This window comes from Varanus komodoensis, unplaced genomic scaffold (genome assembly GCF_004798865.1).
Source record: "Varanus komodoensis strain SLA01 unplaced genomic scaffold, ASM479886v1 scaffold34_3, whole genome shotgun sequence".
NCBI lineage: Eukaryota > Metazoa > Chordata > Lepidosauria > Squamata > Varanidae > Varanus > Varanus komodoensis.
This window is the reverse complement of record NW_025335855.1, coordinates 1,044,165-1,056,509: the sequence shown is the minus strand read 5'-3', so window position 1 is coordinate 1,056,509 and position 12,345 is coordinate 1,044,165.

Genomic DNA, 12,345 nt, shown 5'->3' with positions numbered 1-12,345 from the left:
CTACGCGGACTTGCTCCAGCGGGAACGGCCCTTGCCCAGCGAACCTTTAGCGATAACCGAGCTCAGTAGGTCTGTGGGTTTATTTTCAACTAACATGAACATGCTTTTTGGAATCGCTACCATGTATACTTTTGTGAGCACAATTAAGATTCAGCGTATTGTTTTCATGTTCCAGATCCAGAAATAGTGAGCCTCCCTCCTTTCCAGTAGTGCGCAATATAATGCAGGAAAAGCAGAATGAAAAACAGATGTTGCAGTGAAGTGCAGGGGCAGGGCGAGCGCGCATGTGTGTGTGCGCACACCCGCGCGTGTTCCACTTTCCTTCATGTAATATTTCACAGCACACTGCAAATCCCTCCCACAAATCAAGAGAAACAGCAAGATTTACTTTTCAGGATTTTATCATCGCAGAAGTATGAAAAACGTGAAAGTTTTGAAAGTCTGTAACTGTATTTTAAAAAGCTATTGAGTTTTTTAGAAATGGAAATATTTTCCCTTCCTGAAGATCCCCACCTGCACTCCTTAAATATCCTTTCCCGACCCCCACTGCCCTTCCCCATCCCGAGAAATGGGGGGGAAGAGCTGACAGGTGCTGGGGCAGGGCCAGCCCGTCTTCATCGGAAAGTCTGTCGATAAGCGGGGCACATGCGAAACGAAGCAGAGGTGCTTCCCGTATGAATCGTGCGGATGGATGCAACGGTTTTCCCGCTAGCACCAGGCCTCTCGGCGACTCTGCCCACCTCCCTCTGTGCCCGGAGAGTGGCGCCCTCCAGCTCGGAACCCCGTTGTGCCCCTGCCTGCACCCCGAGACCGAAGTCTGGTGCCCAAGAGAGCACCCAGCGGCCTGGGGCGAAGCACGGAACAGAGTGGAGCAAGGTGGAGAGAGCGAGCCCGAGCCTGTGGCACTTGGGCTGCGGGTGCAGACCCTGCCCTAAGATCAGAAACCTCCCTGATCGGCTTCTTGCCATCCCCAGATCGAACCCTAAAGCAAGAAATGTGGATTCCAAGGGAAACTGGCCCTCGCCAGACCTTCTCTGCAGCAGCAAAGCTCCAGGCAACCATCTGGAACACAAGGAACATATGCATGGCAGTTAAAGCATATGGTATATATAAGTACGCTGCTTGACGCCCCCCACATGGCAACTATGTACATGAAATCCAGCCATAATTTACATACTGAACGAAGACATGTGGAGAGTCATCCTGGGCCCGAGCGCACTGGTGAAGGCCAGGCTCTTTCTCAACGCCATCGGGCCTTCCTCCATGCGCCGGTTCAAACGTGGCTGTCGTCTCAGGAAGGAAGGCAGTCGGGAGACGCGGGTGCGCCATTTCCCACGGCATGCACTGCTCCCCGTGGCCTGGCACACAAGTGTGTGAACTCGTCCAAAGATCCCAGGCAGGCGTGTTCAGCCGAAAGCCACGGTACCTTATGAAGGCAACCAGGGCATCCAGGTGGAGGAGGGGAGAGACGAGGAGGCCTCTCCAGGGGGAGGCAGTGGAGGCTGGGGCGGTTCTGCCACGGCGGGAAGGGTCTTCTGTGGAATCGGTCCACGGGAGAGCGGGGAGGTGGGGGGCGGCGCAAGGGGGGCAGGCCTCAAGCGCACAAACTGGGCCCGCACGACTGGCTGCGGCTGCGGCTTTGGAGGCCTGGGCTTGGGGCCCGGGCCCGGCCTCTGCTCTGCCAGGCTGCTGGATGACGGCAGCCCGGCCCTGCCGCCAGGGGCACGTGGGGTGCGGCCTGGTGCTCCAAGTGGCCTCTCCGAGCCCCTGGATGTGCCGGGACTGCATGCCCCCAGCGGAGCTCGGCCGGAAAGCTGTCCGGCCAAGGGGCTGTGGGGCTCCCTGCCCGGAGCGAGGAGCCCCGTTCCCGAGACCCCTCCGGCGGATCTTGCCCGGGCCTCCAGCAGCAGCAGAGGGCGTCCCCCCATCGCAGGATGCGCCCCGCCCCTCCCGCCTTGCCTCCCGGCGCCTGCGCCCGCCACAGTCGTCGCCCCTCCCTGACCTAGTTGCCGTGGGACTGGGACTTTCTTGATGGGCCGCCCCAAACCAGGCGCAGCAGTGGAGGCGCGTCTGGCCAGGGCGAGGACCGCCTTCGCCTTCCAGACCGCCCTTCCTCTGTCGCAACTTGAACTTGCACTCGCTCTGCCTGCACTCGTGCAGCGCTGCTGACTCGCCTTCAGCGTGTGCTGCCGTTCTCTGAGGATTGCCTGCCCCCCCCCGCCCCCGGTCTGGTGCCCTCTGCGGAAGTGAGGAGCATTTTCCCGCTTCTCCAGGTCGTTCAGGAAAACATTGGAGAGTCCAGGGCCCACGTCCAAACCTTGCAGCAATTAAAATCCCTGCTCAGCAGCTGCCTTTGCACAGCGCGACACCCGGCTCTGCACGGTTTATACGGTTCGCAGTTTTTCACCACGATCCACTCGCCCTTGAAAGACGGTCCAGCGGTTTCTATGCTTTTATGGGCCCGTCCTCCCTGCTCAGTCTTCCCACTGTTGGCACACGTCCCACAGCCCAGCGGCGTGCGGAGCGGGCCAGTGAGTGGGGCGCGCTCTCACTCAGCTTGGGGTCGACCTGCTTGCCGATGGGGTTCACACGGAGAGGCTCCAGGGACCGTCCGAAGCCCCTGCATGGCTGGAACCGGGATGGCTCATCACCGCTGCCCCGCGCTTTGTGCAGGCGGGCAGGAGGGTGTCGGTGCGAAGCGCTGCTGTGGGGGGCGGCGTTGGCACCCTCCTCCGCAGTCCCCGTGGCTTCGCGCGCTTGGTTCTCCCGGCAGCCGGCTGCAGTTGGCATGCCCCAACACCTGCCTGTGCAGTGCAGTCACACAACCAACACCGGGTCTGCACAGTGCATTAAGCCACAGGGTCCGAGATGTCGTCTGCACTCAGCACTCCTTCCACAGGGTGGCTTGCAGTGGGCTTAGTGCACCCGCCGGGGCCTGCCGTGCTGCCTGGACCTGGCCGCTGGCGAGCCACGGGCGCCACTGAGGCCAGAGCCCTTCCTAGGAGCGCGGCCCACGCACTCGCAGGGACGTTGCGTGGCAGGAGGGAGAACTGAGGGGCTGCGCCGGAAAATGCTCTCTTACCATTTCTTGGGGGAATTCCGGGAGGGCACTGGCAGCTGTGCCGTCCCGCCTCAGGAAAGTGGGGGCGGCCCGGCGCCACGGGGCTGAGCGAAGCCCTGAGGGGCCTTGCTGCAAAGGGGCCCTCTGCACCCCCCAAAGAGCCCCAGAGGCGCCGGGGGTGTGGCCCGCCCTTGCCCTGCCCACCGAGCCCCAGCAGGAGGAGTCCCGGGCAGCCTGCCCCCACCCCGGTCTTCCTGCAGGGCAGGGCCGAGCGCCCCGCTCTGGCTCGGCTGCAGCCTCCCGCGGGGGCTTGCGTGCCCCTGGGCTGCCCTGACGGAGGGCCCCTTCTCAGGGGCGGGCTGTGCCCGGGGCAAAGTGGCTGTCCACGCTCAGGGGCATCCCACTGCCCACGGGGGTGGAGGCGCCCCGCTCTGCTGGGTCGGACCGGCTGCCGGGCACGGGGGATCTCGCCACAGGGGGCCGCTGGCATTCCCAGGCCGGTGCTGTGCAGCCCTGGCCCTGGCCCTGGCCTGGCTGCGGGAAGCCGCTTTGCGCAGCCCGTCCCAGTCGCCAACTGAGGGCAGCCAGCAAATGCTGGCCCTCCTTGGGTTTATTTGCATTTTCTAACCAAACACCCAGGGAGGTGCGAATGTACACACCAGACATAGTCTGTTACTTTGATACAGAGGGAATCTCCTCCTCCTCTTCCTCTATGGAATGAATCAATAATAAATGTTTGGCCTTCTGGTTGTTTGCTTTGGCATTGTGTGCCTATGCTCCACTATAACCCTGGGTCTCCGGGTGGTTTCCATCAAGGATTAAAGTATAATCTAAATATAATAACAATATGCGACATTTTAAAATATGGCAATCGACAACACATTTTTTGAAAAATCAATAGTATCTAATACTCATAGCGCTGGCTGACCTTCAACACCTAAACATTTCAGAAACGTCAAAGCCCTTTACAGTCTTCAGGCATCTTTAAAGCCTCTAAGAGGCTTCCTCAAAGCCTGGGATATATTTTTTAAGTCTTCACCTGGCAGATGCCAAAAAGAGCCCAGGCAGGTGGAGGGCACCTCACTTGGCTGGCATCTCCCAGCCACACGGAAAGGGTGCTTCCGAGGGCCACCCCGAACGGCCGCCGACTGGGCCCCTTGGGGAACACGGCCCAAGCCGCCTCTCCCTGCGAGAAGGCGCAGGGTTTCCGAGGAGCAGGAGCAAAGGCAGAGCCAAGGGCTGCCGCTAAAAACCGGGGCCCGGCCTGGCAGCATGGGGAGCGCAGTGGCGCTTCGTCTTGACACCAGCCGTGCTTGCAGGGCGAAGGCTCGAAGTGAAACAACGTTTAGGCTGGACTGTGGCTCCAGCGAGGTCTCCCGCCAGCCCAAATAGCTGGAGGAAAATAGGAAGAGCACATGTGGAACGAATTACTTGTGTCGACTCCCTGACAAAGAGCATTTCTGCAGACTTTTAGTGGGGGCTTCGCTTTCAGGAAGTGGCTGTAATTACTGTGCAAGCGCAAGACGGCCTGCGCGGGCTCAGCTCTTCCCAGAGAAAAAACAAGCCCTTTTCTGGCCGTGCCTGAAAGCCCGATAAAAAGGAGGAGAAGCCTGCACTGAAAGGATCGGGACGGGCGCTTTTCTCCTCCTCTCGGGGACAGTTTCTCCAGAGTCTTCGCTTTTTGCAGACTTACACGAATCCGCTCTGAGCTGAACTCGCTGCTGCAAAACTGTACTTGGTGAGTTTTTACAGCTTTTCCATGGTGGGGCCCATTTCCTGCCCAGTTGAAGAAAAAAACCTGGCCTCGAGATGAAATGACTGCTTAACATTACACTAAAACATCTGGTACCATTTTATACACAGACCCATGTCTGAGAGCAGGCAATTCCAGCGGTCTCACCAGCGGCACAGCGCATACCCGAGCCTCCCTGGGGTGACATCATCCCATATATGGATGCTCAGGCCCAGCCCTCCCCCTTCTGCTGGTCCTAAATTCATTGCCAGATCCACAGTCCGCTGCAAATGTGCCACGTCAAGACTAGAAAGCGCAGCCCTTCGGTGCATTTCAGGGAGTGCTGCGGAATTGAGGGGAAGCCGAGAGCGGAGCCTGACGGGGAAGGGAGCCTTTTGGCCCCGAGAGGCGAGGAGGATTAACGAGAGGCCACCCCGATCCTGCTCCGTCGCCCCAGTGTTCAGACTACCTGTTCAGGACAATGCAGTTGTACAGTAGTCTGCACATTGGTTAGACTGGGCAAGGGAACGCAGCGGCTGGACTCCTGGAGGTGCCCGGCACGGACTGGGAGGGCGCCTGGCAGCGCTCGCGCGCAGAGTTTTTCTCCACAGGTCTTGCATGCTAGGAAATAGGGATGGCACTGCCCAGGCGCACGGGAAAGGAGGACTCCCGAGTAATGCGTGGAGGACGTTCTGGTAAGGCCTTTGCACTTCGGAAGAGCTCCTGACCTGCCCCCGGACCGAGGGGACGCTCTGGCAGGCAAGACTGCTCTTGGCGGGCTGACCCTCGTGCAAGGAAAGCAGAGGTGTAGCGCAGCCGAGTAGCGCCCGTGGCCGCCCCAGGCGGTGCTCGTGGAAGGACAGCCGTGCCCAGCAGCGCCTCTCACGGCCCGGCCTCTGAGTTACTAATTATACTTGTGCATTACCTGTAAATTACTAACGGCGGCTACCTCGTTGCAAAAATTGAGTAGGCGTCTTCAATACAGCTACTGCTCTTTCATGTTGATGCATTTCAGAATTGTAAGTGCCATTAAGAATACTATTTCTGTTTGTATCAGTGGAAGTCATCCATTATTTTAACCCCAACCTCTAAAGCAACGTGTTCCCGCACCCAGCCTGCCACACACTGAACTCTGCTTCCAGCTCGGGCGGCCGGCTCTTCCCAAGCCAGCGGCGGCCGCAGCCCCAAGGGTCTTTGTGGGGCCGCCACAGCCAGCCAGCTCACGGACCCTTCTCACGGGGGAGGCGCGTGGAGGGGCTGTGGGGGCTCGCCCGAGCTGTGCCCACCTCTGTGCGTGCCTTCGGGGGGGCAGGGACGGCTCTTCCCACGTCCCTGGGCGCTCCAGCTTTCTGCACTCGGCCGGAATGGCTGCTGGCCGTGCAGAGAGCCAAGAGTGCGCTGCTCCGTGGCCCGTCCCCGGCCTCTGGGGAACGCGCCCGCAGCGGGGCCAGCCCGGGACTTCCCTTAGCGCCGGTCCGCTGGTGATCTGGCTGGGCCCATTCGTCATCACGGGGCACAGCAACCGAGAGGAGCACTCCTGGGAGAGCACCTAGGTGCAATTTGTTAGCACGCAGACAAGAAGTCGAGAAAGAAGACTGTAACTTGGGCTCTTCCAAACGTCAGTGCCTCGCTGATGGAAGCCCAGTGTTAATTAGGACTTTGGGCCTAGAGAGGTTACATTCTAAGTTCCTGGGCCATGAATCCCACTGATAAAAATGGAATTTGTAAATAGATGCAAACGTTTCCTTTGGAGAATTTCCAAGTTATCCTGCTAAGGGGGGAGGATGCAGGCAGCACTGAATGAAATCTTCATGGAGAGAATAAAAGAAAAAGTCTGTGCTGTAATTTGATACCATCCTGACTTCACAGACCCTTTCTTTAGCCTCTGCATTGGGAACAGGCAGCTGCAATTCTGTAAAAAACCTTTTCCTCTCGTGACTTTAATTTATGACATTGGAACAGTCAGACGCTGTAGGACAGGATACCTGTGTGACGAGTCTAAGCGAACGTCTGCATGACGCAATTATGCACGCAGCGCAGGCGATCATTTGTGCCTGTGCGCAACTCCTGGCTCCCGCGCGGCCTCCGAGGAGCTCCAAGCCCATTTTAATGTGGACAAAAAGGGCAAGACCCCCAAAAAGGGCAGACATGTAGCGTGCCTTGCCCGTTCTCTAACGCGGCGGCTGTGGGCAGGCGAGAGCAGGGCTGTGACCGTGGCGCTGCGCAGCTGCCTCCCCCCCCCCCCAGCCCCTCTTTCTCGCAGGAGAAGAAACCCTCTGCTTTCGGGGCAGTTCCCCCTGCCGCCGACCGCGGCGGAGGGCCGAAGGGTATTCCCATCAAAGCGGGGGAAGGTTGAAGCACACGGCCCCTGCCAAGCACCCCACCGCTGCCGCCTCTCGAGGGGGCAGGAGGCACACGAGGCGCACAAGAGCATGGGACGCCCTGGCGAGCGCGGGCCTCCCTGGGCATCAGAGCCCCGTAGCCCCGGCGTGCGGCCGCTCCTGCTAGCGGCGGCTCTTGCGCTGGCCGTGAGGAACGGCCTGTGCCGTCCCCGTGCCCAGTCCCCCTGGTTTCGCCAGCATACGCCCGGGTGAGGCCGCAAAAGGCCAAAGCTGCACGAAGCAGCAATTATTTTAAAAAGTGAAAACAGAAGCACATGCATTTTCCAATACGTCTTGGATTGTTGATTAGATCTTTGGATTAATTTTGCTTTTGTAAACTTTCGTAATTGTAAACCTTTACGGCTTTTTAGAAGGGACAAATGTAATGTTTAATTTGTAAAACAGAAATATTTACTTCCAAATGTGATTTCAACCATACAGGCGAGGAATCATGATGTTGCAGAATTTTCACAATATTTGAAAAACAATAATCAAGTGTTCCGTATTACGGTAGCCCGAAAAAGCGCGTCACATTCCTGTCCTGCGTGTCACTCGTAGCGCAACGGAAGGGGGCCGCCGTGGAGCACTCGGCCTGCCCGGCGGCACTCAGCTCAGCAGCAGAACGTAGGCAAGGGGAGCCCCCCGCCCGTCCCTCGCTCCCCTTAACAGAGCAGACAAAGAGAGGGAAGGCCAGACGTCTTCCTTGCTAGCAAAGAAGCATTTTGTCTTCTGCACGGCCATCAAGACAGCTTCATGTAAAGTCTGATTTTAAATCCCTGCCTACAGAGAACAGCAATTTTTAGAAGCTGGACAAGCACAAAGATCTTTCGTGAATGTCTTGTAAACCAGTGTTGCATGTGCTTACTGAGAAAGGAGACTTGTAGGCATTGGACTATAAACTCCAGGGATCAAATATGCAATAGGAAAGGCGGCCCTGTGATTGCTAAGAAGCACGCAAGTGCCCGAAAAGTGAGCCTCTGTGCTGCAAAGCGCACAAGGGAACTGCGGTCGGGGGTGCCAGCGCCGCTCGCTAAGCCATTGCTCCGCATGGTGGGGTCTTCGTGGGGCAAGCGAGGAGCAGCACTGTGCTGCGGGAGACACACGCCAGAGCGATTTCGCCCCTTTTGCAAATGGCCCAGAGAACTTTGCCGATAGAGATATACAGTCCAGAAGGGTAATGAACAATACCAGCAGTCATGCTGTGCTTTAAGTGTTCGACCGTAATTTGATTATGGCTTAGCAGACGTACCTGGAGTTGCAGCTGAAGCATCGCTGACTTCATGACGGGCAACACGACCGCCGATCCGCTTGACCAGGTGGAAGACAGGCAGGGAAGGCAGGTCACTGCCCTGTGAGAAAGACCCCCTTTGTGGGCGGGAGAGAAGCAGGGGATGTGCTGCCCTTCAGTGGGGAGGAAAAGGTGCAGCTTTTTGTGGGCTCCTTTCGGATCTCAGGTGGCCGTTGCAGCCCAGAGCGTGGGGTCAGCAGCCACAGTGCCACCCCCGCTTCCCTCTGCCCCACGTTAAGCAATCGCTTCATCGCCGTCGCAATTGCTGCCTGTTAACCCATTTTAATTTTACGAAGAGTCTCTCCCTTTCTCACACAGAAATGCCTGCAGAACACCAGAGTACCCAGAAGATATTTAAACCAAATGTTACAAAATGCCAATAAACTGGCATTTTCAGAAAGGATAAAGGGGAACAGTTACTCAAGCAGGTTTATAAAGAACAGCTACAGTAACATTTTTCCATTTTATTATGGAAAATAGTTTTCCATACTTGCTTGCATTTCTGTCTTTGCACTAACTGGCAAAGATTTTAATCACGAAAAAACAAAAACTCAGGGCAAAAGAGCCAGTGAAGGATGAGTCCCAGAGGAAATGTGTGAAATAGGGCTTCCTTGAGTCCTGAAATCACAAAAGCGTGGCAGAAGCCGTGGGGCCAGCAGGGGCCTTCGGGCCAGCCAGACTCTCAGCCCAAACTGCCTCGCAGGACTGTTGTTGGGGGATAAGCCCGAGAGGCGGAAGGGAGTTTTGTAAGCTGCCCTGAACGCCTTGTAAGAAAGAAGTGGGACATACAAACGAACAAACGCTAGGCAAAAGGAAAGTAATGCTATTTCCCTCTCACACTGCCTGTTTAGAACAGGTAGTTTTAACATTGCATCTGGGGAAGCCCCGACATCCATCCAAGTCGTAGCCAGAAGGTCTGGTGCGATTGTCTCAAGGCTTTCTTTGGGCATTGATTGTTGTTTGTTCAAAACTGCCACAAGTGGAGCAATTGAATCCTAACAATGTGCTAAATTCAGAGTTTTACGTGTGAATGGCACTTCTTCAGCCTTGTACCAGTCCACAGGAACAGCATCTGCGAGGTGCAATTGTATTTCCTGCGCATAAAAGGCATTTCCCCGTATGACCTGGACAAAGGCCTTCCGGATTGCATGTCTGACCCATTCCTTGTCACTCCTTCGAATCTCTTCACTGTGCACGCACGCTTCATCTTTTAATTACCTTTGGCAGACCTTGATAGAGTTTTGACTGTAGTTCACCTGGAGCAGTAAAGCGCTTCATTAGCAAATGTTTTGCATGGGTCTTTGCACGCAGTAAGAATTATTCCCCTAATGGCTTCCCTGCCCCGTTGCAGCTCTCAAATACTAATTGTTGATCTATTGTTGTTCTGCTCCCGGAAAGCACCGCTAGGATGCAGAAATGAGTATTTCTGATTCTGAAGTATCCAGGGCCAAACATCTTCCATTTCTGACGCTCACCGAAGTCTTGAACAGTCCACTGTAATGTCCTTTGTGCGTGAACTTTTAGGACCAACTTAAACCATCTAGGGGATGGCTTCTTGTACATCCCGGACACAGCTTCCACTTCCTTCTTAAAAGCCTGGGCATTTTGGGGACAGCAAGAGCATCCTGTGCAGATAGACCCTTTGTTTTAAAATCCAGCCTTCCTCACTTTGCAGGAGCTGAGGGGACGCGGCAGACACGGACGTGTGCATAGGGGGCACAGATGCAGCCCTTGAGCCCGGAGCCGATCTTTCTATTTTGAAAGCTGTTCATGCCCTGTTGCAACCTCCTCTTGTACAGACAGCAGGAAAATAAAAACAGCACTGTAAAACGTGTGTTTTCTGAATAAAGCAAACGCCTTTCCAGTCCGCCCGCTCTGTGACGTGTTCAGGTTTGCTTTCGCGAGGCCTCCCCCACGCCGGAGCCGGTCTCGCCGCGCGCAGGGCGAGGAGGCCCCGCTGGAGCCGGGCCGCGGCGCAGCGTTGTCACGTGTCTGCCTGTCTACACTTGCTGTGCAGAACATGCTCTCGCCTGTACAGCAGGCACAGACAGGCAGCCACATGACAACCAGCCAGTGAGGGACCGCTCTGCCCGGCGCATCGCCACCACGACCCTGCGGATCTCGGCGCGTGGGCTCGAGGATCGCAGCGCGGGTACCGTTCGTGACAGTCTGTCTGTACAGAGCTCTGCCGCGAGCCAGAGATGACCCGTGCTACAAATGCAATAAAACCCACTGCTGAACCTTCTTGCTGTGCTTTGTATGGTCCTCTTTGCCGGGGGATTCTGAGTTCCGAGACACGGCACGCCCTGCCCGGTGGCCCCGCCGCAGGAGGGGGTGGTGGTCCTTGGGGGACGTGCGCTTTGCCGTTTTCTGTCTTCTGCATCTGCAACACATTTCGTGGACGTGGACTTCAAATGGATGCACACACTTTGTCCTGGAACGCCACTGGCAAGGTGCGCAGAAGCTGCCCTTGAGCAGAGAGAAGCCAAGGGGCCAGCCTGCAGCCCCGCTCCCCCATGGGAGACACACACACAAGTTCAGGAATGTGGCTGGAAGCATAATCTGGACCGACCCAGAGGACCTAAATGCTCTGGACACAAAATTGTGCCAGCCATCGCGCGTGGCCCTATGCAGTGCTGGCGAAGGAGACCCCATGCAGGCCGGAGGGGGTCTCTGCCCAGCTTTAGGAGAGCAGCAGCAGCACTGCTGGTCAGGACGGGACACCCAGTGCCTGCAGGCGGAGGCATGCGTCAGACACATGGGATACATTTTTGAGTTTTAGAAAGGATGGGTGTGTACGTGACAAAGGAGAGGGGAAGGGGTTTGCTGCTCAGGTTTCTGTGCTGATATGCAGATTTGGAGCTGATGAGCAAAGAGCCACCCCCACAAGGATGCCAGCAAGAGGAGGTCCCCAAAGGGGCGGAGCGGGAGCCTGAGTGCAACGGCTACCGTGTCTCACCGTGGCCCACGCGGCCTCCGCAGGCCGAGTTGCCCCCCCGGCCCAGAGGCTGCACGAGGGGGCGGGCGGTTGGGGATGAGCGGGGCTGCGATGGGGGTGCCGCAGGTGGCGCCGGCAGAACGTGGCAGCCGCCTGGGGAGGCTGACGGCGCTCCGCTTGCCGGCCCAGCCGGCCCAGGATGTTGCCTTGGGTGTGCCAGGGATGCCGCCTCTGCCAGAGCTGCCCCACAGTGGGCCACCCGTTCTCGCGGGCCGTGTGGGAACGGGGAGCCCGCCTGGCCTTGCCCTGGGGCAGACGGTGTCCCTGCCAAGCCACTGCGCTGGCACCCAGAACGCCTGCTCACGGCACTCGCGCCAGACACCGATGCCTGGGCTCGCACAGCAGTGCCGGTTTTGCCCCTGTAAGCTGTCCATGGACTTTTAGTAATGGGATGGCGCAGAAAAACTTCAAAATGAAAATAACAGAAATTCCTCGGCCCCCAACTTTTGCACCAGCTTTGCAGGAGAAGCACCACATGCCTGGGGAGTAATCCCAGTATAAAGCAGATGCCCAGGGAGCCCTTTCATCCCTGATGTTCTGTGAGACCCTCTCATCATGCTGCAGGCTACAGATGCGAGACGGCAGCTCCCGGGTTCCCACGGGTGCCTCTGAGTGGGCAGGGCAGGGCAGGGCAGGGCAGGGCAGGGCAGGGCAGGGCAGGGCAGGGTCGCCTCCGGATACCCGGAGGATCACGAGGCCGTTTGGGTCTGGCCACTGCTGCAGCACGCCCTCCTCTGCCAGGCGACACGAGCGGGCACATGCCTCGCATCGAGCCAGACGGGGCCTCCCGGCAGGGGAAAGGGTGGCGCCCGCGGCTGGTGAGTGCGCCGGGTGCCATGTCCTGCCCACTCGCCGGGTGCCACGCACGGGGTGCAGGCGCCCCGG